Raw genomic sequence first — 13,879 nt, forward strand, 5'->3', positions numbered from 1 at the left:
TAGATAATTAGTTATTGTCTTTGAATATGAAGAAGTGCATTTAATATTTAACATATATTAAATATTTAATTGTTCAAACTAATTATTAGTGTAGGCCCTAATTATGCAAATGAATTAAAATTTCCAATTCTCAATACCATATTTATAATATTAGAAAAAAACACAATAATTAGCCCTATATTTTTGTAGCCGAAATTAATGATAAAAAATATATTTTTATATAATAATTAATTATTTACTAAATGATAGGATATAGATAGTCTTTGAATCTTTCAATTTGAAGATGTGCATTAACAAATCTCACTTCTCAATACCATATTTAAGATGTGCAATTATTTTGTATTTTTAATGTTGTTACACCCAGATTTCGAGCCTTGAGAATTGTGATCTCGAAAGCTGGATTCGTCAGGTGTGAGCTCACAATATCTAGAATACGTGTTCGCAACCTAGGCGCCGAACCTACAAAGCAGGTGGCAACCTCGAAGATGGGTAGCCTCGAAGTCCTTACAGGCTCGAAAGACAGACATCGGAGTACGTCTATTCTCGGGTGGCCTCGGATCAAAAGTTTCGAGCCTGACATAAGTATGAGCTCGATACTACGTGGTCTAGGAGAAAGTAATACTCGAAAGTCACTTAGAGACCTGGGCTGATACAATGCTGACGATGTTGATTGCTGATTTCGAACATCTTAGTGAGTCACTTGAAGAGACGTAGTCTACATTTATTGTTATAACTTCCCTATAATAAAGGGATATTTATTATTCAGTTATACGCCCCCTGATCTTTAGGGGACGTTTCCTTGTATATAGGAGTTACAGGCTTTTAAAGCCATTAAATTTATTGAAAAAAGAATAACTTCCCAGAGACGTGTGGGATTGTATTATGAAGTCTCCTCTATAAATAGAGAAGTGTTATACCTTTGTAAAGGACCAAAATTTTGTGATCTTGGGATCATGGATCGCATGGCCTAAATCAAGCGTGTGATGTCTGATCATGCACGTTTATATTGCGTATCCAGGAATTCAGGAGTAAACAGACACGTAATTTATGTTTACGCACGTTTATATTGCGTGGTCAACTTTATAAAGATCTATGGGTACGTCAGACCTCTAGCATACCACGAGCTAGCGTAATGTCAGCTCGTGCCTTTTGATGCTATACTCCACAAATGGTTCTAGGCAGTATGTTTCTTTGAACTCATCAACTCGAGCTATTTGTCTAGGAAATTGTGCTAAATTCCCCCGGATGGAAAGTAAACACGTGGAACATCAATTATAGCCTTCTGCTAGCCAGCTGTACCCTTTGCGAAAGGCATTGGTTGGAACGCGCACAACATCCTCTTTAGCACTACAATGGTGATCAGTATTATCATTCTTGTGATCTAGCAACCAGTTGTAAAGTTCAAGCTGCCTACATTCCACGGCCAACAACACTATGGTGTCGTTTGGTTGGAGAGAATAAAAAAAAAAAGAGAAAACGAATAGGAATAGAATAGAATAACAATTAATATGAATAATACAAAATCAATATTGTATTGGAATGATCTTTCCTCCAATTTTTAAATGGAATAGTCATTCCTTCAAAATCGTGAAAAAATCATTAAATTAAAATGACATTCTTATACTCTAAAATGCAACCAAACAAAAGAATTGAATGAAAATTGATTCATTTCCACTTTATTCTATTCTATTACCACAAACCAAACATCACCCAAATAAAGTCATAAAACTCTTATTTTCTTGTAGTGATCTTTCATAGTCCAAAATGCCCTCGACTAGTAAGTTGATCACTATTTAACATCCTAATAATCCTTTAGTTTATAAACCGAACTTCCCAGTCATAACAGACAATCACGTATCTCATATAGCATACATATCAATAATTACAATGCATTGTAATACATTCCAACAACAATCATAGGCCTAATCTCGACTTTACAGGTCGGGGCATCCCCGACTCCACAGGTCGGGGCATCCCCTGTGGTCTAGCCTCAACTTCCCTTCCTGGTCCACCCGACGCTCAGTCCACCTCCTAAAAAACCCTCTGCTTCCTTTACCCGCAAGTTGTCGGTTTCTACTCACGTCGAGGAGTATGTAGTCGACAATACTGCCAGGTCCCATGGGGCCACGCTGGGCTCGGACGTCTTATCCCGAGTGGGCCAGAGCTTTAGCAGCTTTGACGCTTCTCAATGGCAAATTTTGAACAACGCCTGAGACAGCAACACTCTCTACGAGAAGAGTGTCGAGCTTACCGCCTCGGTAATTTTCTTTTCTCGCTATTAGCTATATTTATAGACAGTCCGTATGCTAATGCTGATTTCTTTACATGCCAGGTTCTTGCTATCTCTGCTCAGCTCAACTATAAGTTGAATAACGAGATCCATTCAAGCAAATCCTATGCTCAGGAGGCGAAGGATCTTCAGCTCAAACTGAGTGATGAACTAAAGGCAACAAAAGAAAAGCTTGAGGCGGGAGCCGAGGAGCTTAAGGCCAAGATTTCCGAACTCGAGAAGCTGAATGCTAAGGTCGCGGAGCTTGAGAAGGAAAACGCTAGGGTCGTAGAGCTTGAGAAGGAGAACGCTCGGCTCACGGAGGCTAATACCAAGCTCGAAGAAGACAAGGTCGCCACTTTAGCTAAGTATAAAGAGAAGAAGGACCAAGCGGCTGATCTGGCCATGTACAGAATGTGGACCAACAATGAGGACCTCGATACCAGCTTCCTAGGTCCTCTCGAGGCGAAGCTCTTAGACAGGTGGAATGCTCGGCTTGAGGCGGAGGAGGCTGCTCGGGAGGCTGCTCAGGAGTCTAGTGTGGCTGGTGCTGAAAAGGCTAAGGAGATTGCTCCTTCTTAAATTCCATCTCAGGGCTGCGTCCCTTTATTGTTTTTTTTTGTAATTGTTTTAACTTATGCCCGTAGGGCTGATACAATTTCATATATATATATATATTTTAATATATATGCTTTACACTTCTTGATTCGAAATATTTTGCACATTTTATATTAAAGAATTGCGTATGTTTGTTTATTCGCACAAACATAATTTGGATTTAGGCTCGAGGTTCAATGCATTCATGCACAGTTTGCTCGAATTATCCTCTTCCGATCTCGTTATTTGTCAAGGTCGGATATTACTTTAACCATGCACTTGTAGTACTTATATGGTATGTAATGTCAATGGTTTAGTTATATCTTACTTTTTAGTTACTTTTTTTTTTATCCTCGGTTATCTCTCCGAAGTTATGAGACTGAAACTATTGTTTTCTAAGATATTCCAGCCTTGACCTAGGCTTGTTCGAAACTATTGCCAATTCATTTTAGCTAGTTTGTTCCAAACCTGTTAAGGTCGTGTTAGGTTAGTAATCCATACACTTAATTTTTAATCTGGTTTGCATATTTGGTTGCATCCAAACATTGTTATCTTTTGAAAATTTGGTTATGTCCAAACTTTCTCAGCTCGCGTATTTGGTTATATCCGAATACTTGTATGTTTTTGATAGCTTGGTTTTACCAAACCATCCCAACTGGCGCATTTGGTTATCTCCAAACACTTGCATGTTTTTCGTAAATGTTATTTTATTTTTCAAGCTGCTGGTATATATACCAATGATACCCCCTTAATATCCTATGAGTGTGACCATAGGTTATTAAATTAAGAGAGATTGCAAAAATAAAAAAAAAGAACGTAACATATTGAACGAAATAAATATTTATTTGATAGGATCTGAAAGTAGACAAAATAGTACAAATAAACGTGCTTGGTTACAGGCAACACCTTTCCATACTATTGATAGTAAGGTCTTAGGTGTTCGCCATTCCATGCTCGCGGTACCAGGCTCCCATCCAATCTCTCTAATTTGTAAACACTGAGTCAAATGACTGACTTTACTTGGTAGGGTCCTTCCCAATTTGGCCCGAGCACACCAGCTGCTGGATCTCGCGTTGCTAAAAATACCTGCCTTAGCACCAAATCTCCCACACCGAACTTTCGATCCCGAACTCTCTTGTTGAAGTATTTGGTAGCTCGCTGCTGGTAGGCAGCGTTTCTCAGCTGAGCTTCATTTCTTCGCTCTTCGATAAAATTTAAGGTTTCTTCGAGCTGAGTGTGGTTCGAGGTTTGGTCATAGGCGTGAGTTCGGATTGTAGGTATTTCGACCTCAATAGGCAACATAGCTTCCCAACCGTATGCTAGGGAGAATGGGGTATGTCCTGTTGAAGTTCGAGATGTAGTCCTATATCCCCATAAGACTTGGGGCAGTTCTTCGGGCCATCGTCCTTTTGCCTCCTCCAACTTTTTCTTTAAAGAACTCTTGAGAGTTTTGTTTACAGCTTCAACCTGGCCATTCGCCTGGGGATGAGCTACTGACGAAAAACTCTTTATTATTCCATTTTTCTCGCAAAAACTGGTGAACAAATTGCTGTCGAACTGGGTCCCGTTGTCGGATACAATTTTTCTCGCCATCCCATATCAGCACACAATGTTCTTTACCACAAAATCAAGGACTTTCTTAGAAGTTATTGTTGCTAATGGTTCAACCTCTTTCCACTTTTTGAAGTAATCTACAGCAACTACAACGTACTTTACACCGCCCTTGCCAGTTGGGAGGGAACCTATGAGGTAGATCCCCCGCACCACAAATGGCCATGGGGAGGTCATCATGGTCAGCTCGGATGGTGGAGCTCGAGGGATCGTGGCGAACCGCTGGCACTTATCGCATTTCTTTACATACTCGAAAGAATCCGATTTAATGGTAGGCCAGAAATAACCTTGGCGTATGATTTTCTTGGACAGGCTATGTACCCCGGTATGGTCTCCGCAGAACCATTCATGAATTTCTGCTATGATCTTCTGAGCGTCGGGTGGAGTTACGCATCGAAGTAATGGCATGGAATATCCCCTTTTATACAGCTTTCCATCCAGAATGGTATAACGGGGAAGTTGATACATCAACTTTCTAGCCTGGTTCTGATTTTTTGGGAGGACTCCAGTTTCGAGATACTCGACTATCGGGGTCATCCAGGTAGGTTCGAAATCAATCATACACACGTCTTCTTCCTCTGGCTCGCTGATGCTAGGTGCCGAGAGGTGTTCTATTGGCACAACATTCAGCTCATCATTCTCGGTGGAAGTGGCGAGCTAAGCCAAGGCATCTGCATTTGAATTTTTCTCTTGAGGAACTTGTTCGATCGCGTAAAACTCGAAATGTTCTAATGCAGACTTTTCCTTTTCTAAGTAAGCTGCCATTTTTGTGCCACGAGCCTGGTATTCTCCCAAAATTTGGTTAACCACAAGCTGGGAGTCGCTATAGCAATGTATAGCTTTAGCTTTGAGTTCTTTGGCCATATGAAGTCTCGCCAGTAAAGCCTCGTATTCGGCCTCGTTATTCGATGCACTGAAGTCGAATCTTAAGGCAGAATGAAATCTGCTTCCTGCGGGAGTAATCAAAATGATCCCTGCCCCCGATCCATTTTCATTAGATGACCCGTCGACATAAAGTTTCCACAGCTCGTGGGCCGGGGTTATAACTTCATTGTTGGTCATGCCAGTACATTCTACTATAAAGTCCGCCAATGCCTGTGCCCTAATGGTTGTTCTCGGGTGGTAGGTGATCTCGAACTGCCCGAGTTCCACTGCCCATTTAAGAAGTTGACCTGAAGCCTCCGGTTTGGATAAGACCTGCCTAAGTGGTTGATCAGTCAATACATGGACGGGGTGCGCCTGGAAGTAGGGTCGAAGTTTTCGAGACGAATGAATTAAGCTGAGAGCCAGCTTTTCCACCAAGGGGTATCTCGACTCTGCCCCCAGTAATCTTTTGCTGATGTAATATACAGGCCTCTATACCTTGTCTTCTTCTCGTACGAGCACTGCACTTATTGCATGTTCGGAAGTAGCAAGATACAAGTATAGTACTTCGCCCGTGACAGGCTTTGAAAAGATGGGGGGTCTTCGAGGTGCTTCTTAAGTTCTTGGAAGGCCAGCTCGCATTCTTCCGTCCATTCGAATTTCTTACCTCCCCTCAATAGATTGAAGAATGGAAGACCACGGTCTGTAGATTTCGAGATAAACCTACTCAGCGCCGCCATCCTGCCGGTCAAACTTTGGACATCTTTGTGCCTTCGAGGTGAGGGCATGTCGATTAGGGCTTGGATCTTGTCTGGGTTAGCTTCTATCCCACGAGCATTTACGAGAAAGCCCAGAAATTTTCCGGATGACACCCCAAAGGAACATTTCTGTGGATTAAGCTTCATGTTATACTTCCGGAGCACGGCAAAACATTCTTCGAGGTCGTCAACATGGTTATCGTTAAGTTGAGACTTGACTAGCATGTCATCAACATAAACTTCCATGTTGTTCCCTATTTGCTTTGAAAACATCATGTTTACGAGCTGCTGGTACGTTGCTCCAGCATTTTTGAGCCCGAATGGCATGACATTATAACAGTATAGCCCCTTGTCTGTTATAAAGCTCGTATGTTCCTGGTCAGGGGCATGCATGGAAATCTAGTTATATCCAGAATAGGCATCCATGAATGACATCAGTCCATGCCCTGTCGTGGCATCCATGAGCTAGTTAATCCTTGGTAGAGGAAAACAGTCTTTTGGGCAAGCTTTGTTGAGGTCCGAATAGTTAATGCAGGTTCGCCACGTCCCATTTGGCTTCAGGACCAACACCAAATTGGCTACCCAGTCAGGGTAAAAAGCATCCCTAATGAATCAGTCTGCCTTTAACCTGTCGACCTCCTCCTTCAGCGCCTTTTTTCTGTCTTCATCCAGTTGTCTCTGCTTTTGTTGCTTCGGTGGGAAGCTTTTATCGATATTCAGTGCGTGGCTCGCTATGTTCGAACTTATTCATACCATGTCCGAATGGGACCACGCGAAGACATCCTGGTTTCTCTTCAAGAAACAAATTAGTTGCTATTTTGTTTCTTCCTGGAGGTATTTTCCAATCTTTACCTTCTTCGAGGGATTGGACTCTTCGAGCTGAATCTCTTCGAGCTCTTCTAAGGGTTTGAGGTCAACCTTCTCCTCAACCCTTGGATCGATTTCTTCGTCAATCTCTAAGACCGTTCCGTTTTTGTTTTGAACAATGACGAGTGCTTATGCGCTCGTCTGTTTCTTTCCTCTTAAGGAAATGCTGTAGCATTCCCTTCCAGCTAACTGATCTCCCTTCAACGTCTCGACGCCACTAGGGTTCAGGAATTTAATGGCTAGATGCCTTACAGATGAGACTGCCCCCAGCCCAACCAGGGCGGGTCTCCCGAGCAGCATGTTGTAGGCTGAAGGTAGATCTACCACTAAGAACTCCATCATCTTGGTTGTTGAGACTGGGTAGTCTTCCAAGGTCATGGGGAGTTCAATGGATCCCATGCAGGCAGTTCCTTCTCCTGAAAAGTCGTATAGTGTAGTAGCACATGCTTTCAGGTCGCGAAGGGAGATTCCCATCTTTTCCAGGGTTGCCTTATAGAGAATGTTAACTGAGCTCCCATTGTCTATGAGAACTCGGTGAACTCTCTTATTTGCCAGCTGGAGGGTGATGACTAGTGGATCATGGTGAGGAAACTGAACATGGGACGCGTCGTCCTCAGTAAAGGTTATTGGCTGGGATTCAATCTTTTGATTTTTTGGAGCTCTTGGCTCGGGTTCATAAGGAGACCTGTCTCCAGTCTTTAGCTCGTTCACATATCTTTATTGGGCATTTCTGCCCATGCCCGCGGGATGAGGCCCTCCCGAGATAGTTATCACGTCTTCTCCATCTATCGGAGGGGGCCTGTCTTCTTCCCTAGCTCGGGAATTATTGTTTTGTGCATGCTGTGGTGCGACTGCCCTCTGGCTCGTGGACGCCTGATTATTATTCTGGTTTTTGACATATTGTCTGAAATAACCTCTTGAGATTAATCCTTCGATCTCGTCTTTCAATTGTCGACATTCATCAGTAGTATGCCCGGTGTCTCTGTGAAATCGACAATATTTGCTGGAGTCCCTCTTGGACTTCTGATTTCTCATTGGTTCTGGGCGTTTGAAGGGGACCTAGTTTTCATTCGCCAGGTATATTTTCTCCCAAGACTCGTTGAGCTCGGTGTACACTCTGTACACGGAGAAATATCTCTCCCCCTTTTTTTTCTTTCCTCCCTCGGCTTCGGGGTTACTCCCTTTGTTCTTTTTTCTTTTGGAAGGGTTTTCCGCGGCAAGCTTTGAAGCTGGTGGGTTTGCCGAGGATGAGGCAGAGTTCACGTTTATTGTTGTAGTTACGGGCTAGGAGGCCACATTAAGTGTCGACCTCGCTTCCTCTACATTGACAAACCTCTGTGCTCGTTTGTTAAACTCGGTCTCGTTTGTTAAACTCGGTCAGGGACCTCATCGGTTTTCTTTGCATGTCATCCCAGAGAGCACTCCCTGGCATTACCCCTGCTTGGACAGCCATAAGATGACCACTGTCATCCACATTTCGAGCCCGCGCAACTTCTAAGTGAAACCTCGTAAGGTAGCTTTTTAACGTTTTTCCTGGCTGCTGTCGGACATTAGTCAGGGTCGATGCCTCAGGCCTGACCCCCATCATGGCTCTGAACTGCTTCTTGAAGTCCTTAGATAGTTGATCCCAAGAAGTGATTGAGTGTCTTATATATTTCTCGAACCAGCTTTTGGCTGGTCCCGTCAGTAATGCTGGAAATAACATGCATTTGAGCTCGTAACCCACATTACTTGCTCTCATTATGGTGTTGAATGTACTCAAATGGCTGTATGGGTCGGATTTTCCCTCAAAAGTTGGAACTTGAGGGATCCGAAATCCTTGAGGAAATGGTGTATTGGAAATATGGGGAGCGAGCGGTTCAAGCTCCTCGTCAGAATCTTCATATCGACCCTGAGCTTGCTCATTTTTCAAAAGCCTGAAAGCCTTTTCCAACTGATCAATTCTTTCCTGGACTGGGTCCGTGAGGGGTCTGGCTCGAAATTGGCTGTCGTCGATCACTATTCCAGGTTCATGTCCTAGCAGGGGGTCTTTACGCCTATTTAGGCGATCCCTCAGGTCCGTTTTTGTCAAGTTGACAATACCCCGATTCTGGTTCAGGTGTTCTCGCAGGTCAGAGCGATTCTTGCGGCTCCCAGTATTCTTTCGACCTCGATCATGCATACTGACTGATTTGGTATCTCCAGAATCGTCACTAGTAAGACTTGTCGCATGATTATTTCGAGATGGGTTTCCTTCTCGTCGCCTCGTCTCTGCAGTGCAAGATCGGGATGTTTGACTTCTTTCAGATGGGGCACCTCTCCGCTCCCAGTAAGCTTCTCTGTTCCCTTGCCTCCTTCCTGCGTGTCTTTCCTCATTATCTTGAACTGGCTGAGCGTTCCTACGAGGAGGTGAAGGGTATCTTATAGGCGATGGAGGGAATTGTATGGGCGATGGTGGTTGCCACCCGTTTTCACGGCCGAGATGGTCCGGAGTTTGCCCGAGATGGGTTGGTTGCATTCTGTGTGTTTCCAGGGATTTGAGTCCGAGCCTTTGCAGGGGCTCGGTTTTTCTCAGTTGCCGTTGGTACTCCCACAGTTGGATAAACCGGAGCCTTGGTACGGGTACTTCTTCGGGGTCTTGTGGGAGCGGATGGCTCCGCTGGCGCTGGAGGTTTCCTTGGCCCTTTTTTGGCGGCATTTTTTCGCGGACGTCCCCGCGGCCTGCGGGGAGGGACATGCACGTCCCTCGGAGGAGGGGCTGAGCCCCCTGAGCCTCCGCGGCTATCCTAGCCAACTCCTCATTTCGCTTGTTGGCTTCAGCCAACTGCTGTTTCAGCTGCCGATTTTCGAGTTCCACAATGGGAACGTACCTCTCTGGATTGTAGTACATATCCTCATCCCTTAGAGATGCTAGTGGTCCCCGAGAATCGGAGGACTCGCTTCTTTCTTCAGTATCTGGGTTCACCATTGGCTGTTTCCCAGGGCGCCTCGGATAGTTTTCTTCAGGAATATTTTGATTGTTTGCGGCCATAACTTGTTCAGGGACTGAATGCTTAAGGATCTCAATGAAAGCACCAAACTGTTGACACTGTTTTCCGTCAACAGTGAATATAGAGCACGTAAACAACAGTTAGTTATGACCAGAAAAATGTAATGAGACAAATAGGATTTTTTACGTGGTTCAGCAGTTAACTCTGCCTAGTCCACGAGTCTTTGTTATTTGAACCTTAAGATATTTCTGGAAATTCTTCAAGAATGAATTCTCCAGAGTTTCTCTCAAGATCACAAAATTTCGGTCCTTTACAAAGGTATGTCACCTCTCTATTTATAGAGGGGATTTCAGAATAGAATCCCACACGTCTTTGGGAAGTTATTCTTTTTTCAATAAATTTAATGGCTTTAAAGGCCTGTAACTCCTATATACAAGGAAACGTCCCCTGAAGACCAGGGGGCGTATAACTGAATAATAAATATCCCTTTATTATAGGGAAGTTACAACAATAAATGTAGACTGCATCTCTTCATGCGACTCACTAAGATGTTCGAAGTCAGCAATCAACATCGTCAGCATTGTATCAGCTCAAGTCTCTGAGTGACTTTCAAGTATTACTTTTTCCTAGACCACATAGTATCGAGCTCATAATTATGTTAGGCTTGGAACTTTTGATCCGAGGCCACCCGAGAATAGACGTACTCCGATGTCTGTCTTTCGAGCCTGTACGGACTTCGAGGCTACCCATCTACGAGGTTGCCATATGCTTTATAGGTTCAGCGCCTAGGTTACGAACACGTATTCTAAGTATTGTGAGCTCACACCTGACAAATCCAGCTTTCGATATCACAATTCTCATGGCTCGAAATCTGGATGTAACAAATTCAAATATTATAAAATTTTATTATTATAATAATATTTAATACAAAACAAGATATTTAATACTTACATTAATATAAATTTAAATATTATAAAATATCATTTTTATAATAATAATATATAATACATAATCTTAATTTTTATTAAAAAAATTATCATTGTTTAAAAAATTTATTATATTATATATATTTTAAAAATCATAAACATGGTTTAATTTTTTATTTAATATGTTTATGTCATTCTTTTATATATAATATTATTTATTTATTTGAAATTTATATAACAATATGATACAAATTTAATAAATTCTATAAATAAAACCAAGCAAACATGCATTGCACGTTGCTTGTATCTAGTATATATCTTTTATATAAAAAGTGTGTAGATAACGGAAATTCTTAGCTTTAACATATTTTTTTATTTTTTTCCCTTTAATTTTAACGAAATATTCTTATATTTACCAGAATATTCTTATATTTAACGGTAGATTATAAACATGACTTAAACTTAAATAAAATAAAATAAATAAATAATTAAAAAAATTAAAATAATATATTTTTGAGATATTTTAAAATGATAATTATTTAAAAATAATGAAACCATATGTTTTACAACTAAAATAAAATTTAATTAAATTTAAATTTAAACTTCACGTATTAGAATAATATCATATTAAACATATAATATAATCTAATCTACTATCAACTAGCAACAAACTTAACTTTAAAATCTACGTATAATATTAATATTATATTAAACATATAATATATAATCTCTTGTTTTTAGTACCAAATTCAAAAACTAGAACAAACATAAACTTATTCAAAAATTAATTAATTAATCAAAATAGTTGACGCATGTATACTACTCTACACTATAACTTTTTATATTTTTATTTTATATCTATTATTAATTTCTTTTTAAATATTATTGTAATTTATATACATATGTCATGTAGTCATGTAAATATAAATATTTATGTCAATATTGTATTTAGATGTCATATATGTAGAGATTATTGATATAAATATTTATATATATATATTATAAAACTATAATTCATTCTATTATATATATATTTTAAAAAAGTGAACAAATTTTTATTAAAATTATAGACAATATTTTGCTTTAATTTTTTTTTAATACAATACATTATATTAAACATCTTTTAATTATTTATTTGTATGATATTTTTTATTTATTTAATATTTATATGATAATTAAAAATATAATAAAAATAAATACATATTTAAATAAAAATATTTACAACTGTAAAATTGGGTAAATGTGCATTGCACATTGTTTCTACTAAAATGAAGGGTAGGAGATAAATTGTAAAGTAGTTTTTATTAAGCAATATTATTTATATACTTTGGTAGATGATTTCTTCCAATCGTCCTAGCTTGGTAGAGCTATAGAAGGCTGAGAGCTTGAAAGCTAAAACGTGGAGGGAGTATATCCACGCCTCTTACTGTTAGACAGATCTTTGAACAAACAAATTATTTGAAATGCCAAACCTGTCCCAAAAGAATATATATAGAAAACTTTATTTTATTAATTAAAAACTAGTCACCCTAGATCGACCTTTCAACTTATGTTAAACTAATGGAGCTTTTTAGGTGAGTCATTTTTGCCGCAACGATAGAGTCGTTTTCTGTTTTTGATATCAGTAGAAATTATAATCCAATTCTTTTATAGGACAGGGTACATGATTTAAAGAACATAATCAATGTTCAAATAATTTGTTTTACGTGTGTAACTGATTGTGTGAATCTAATTTTAATATTATAAATTATTCAGAAATTAAAAAAAAATAATAGAATACCTGCTATAATTACAATGTAAAACCTCATATAATAAAATTATATTATAATTTCTCCACTAAAAACAAAAATGCATCCGCCCTAAAAATTTCCAAATTATATTGTGTTTTTAAATAACTAATATATAGTTTCAAAATGGTTAGGAGATTAGGGTCAGCCTTAGGCATAGACATAGAGGAACTAGGTCCATGCCTAAGGCCCTAAAAAACTAAGAGTTTATAAGACAAATAACTCAATTTAAAGACTTTTGTTTGAAAATATTATATTTCATTTTAAAAAGGGTCATATATATTTCTTTTTTGAATTAGGCCTACATTATTTTTATTGATATTTTTTATATTATTGTGTGTTTATTCGGTATAAAATTAAAACATATTTATATATATATATATATATATATCACCATAAAATGGGAGTCAAAGCTAAAAGAAAACAAACATCGTAATCTTATCTTATGTGGAATTGAAATAATAAACTTCACTTTATAATATTCCATCTTTGAACTATAATAAATTTTTATTTTTATTTTTATTATTATTATTAAAAAAAGAAAACGAGATGTTTCTAGCATATTATATAATTGTGAGTATTGTTACGATCACATACTGCTATCCATACAAATTAAGTTAATTACTAAATAGATGAGATTATATGTAAATTCACGGGAAGTTCTCGCGGTGATGGCACAATGCAGAGTGGTGTTGTTGTGTAAGGCACTTTGACAGTCCCGGCTGTCCTGAGGGTGCCGAAAGACCGAAAGCAAGAAGGAATAAATCTCATTGTTGCCCATCTTCGCCGCCACGAACAGAGGAGTCTCCTTGGCTTTGTTTCTTTTCTTCAACAATATTAACGACACCACTTCCGAGTTATGAGAACCTTTCTCCAAATTGCGCACTTCATCTATAATTTCTTTGCACATAGTTGTGGTCTCCAGTGATGCTGCAACGTGTAATGGTGTGTTCCCAACGTAATTCTCAGCCTCGAGTGCTTGTCTTAATCGCTCGAGTTGACCACTGTCGCTTTTAGTTGATATGGCCTTGATCAGTTTGGTAGCTTCCCTTTCCAAGCCGTTGGCAATCGCCACATGCAAAGCGGTGTCGCCCGAGGTAGTGATCTTAGTAGTGGTCAGATCAGAATTTGGGTCTGTGGTGTAATCATCTATGATCTCGTTCCATGCACCCTCCATCACCTTATTGAACAAAGTCTTCTCATCAGACGTCTCAGCTGATCTTGGAGCCAT

The 13,879-nt window shown here is 39.5% G+C and overlaps 1 pseudogene; it reads right to left on the minus strand.

Annotated features, from left to right (window-relative positions):
* LOC133784690 (uncharacterized) overlaps positions 1-13,879 on the minus strand; it is a 40,669-nt pseudogene extending 26,790 nt beyond the window's left edge.

This window comes from Humulus lupulus, chromosome 6 (genome assembly GCF_963169125.1).
Source record: "Humulus lupulus chromosome 6, drHumLupu1.1, whole genome shotgun sequence".
NCBI lineage: Eukaryota > Viridiplantae > Streptophyta > Magnoliopsida > Rosales > Cannabaceae > Humulus > Humulus lupulus.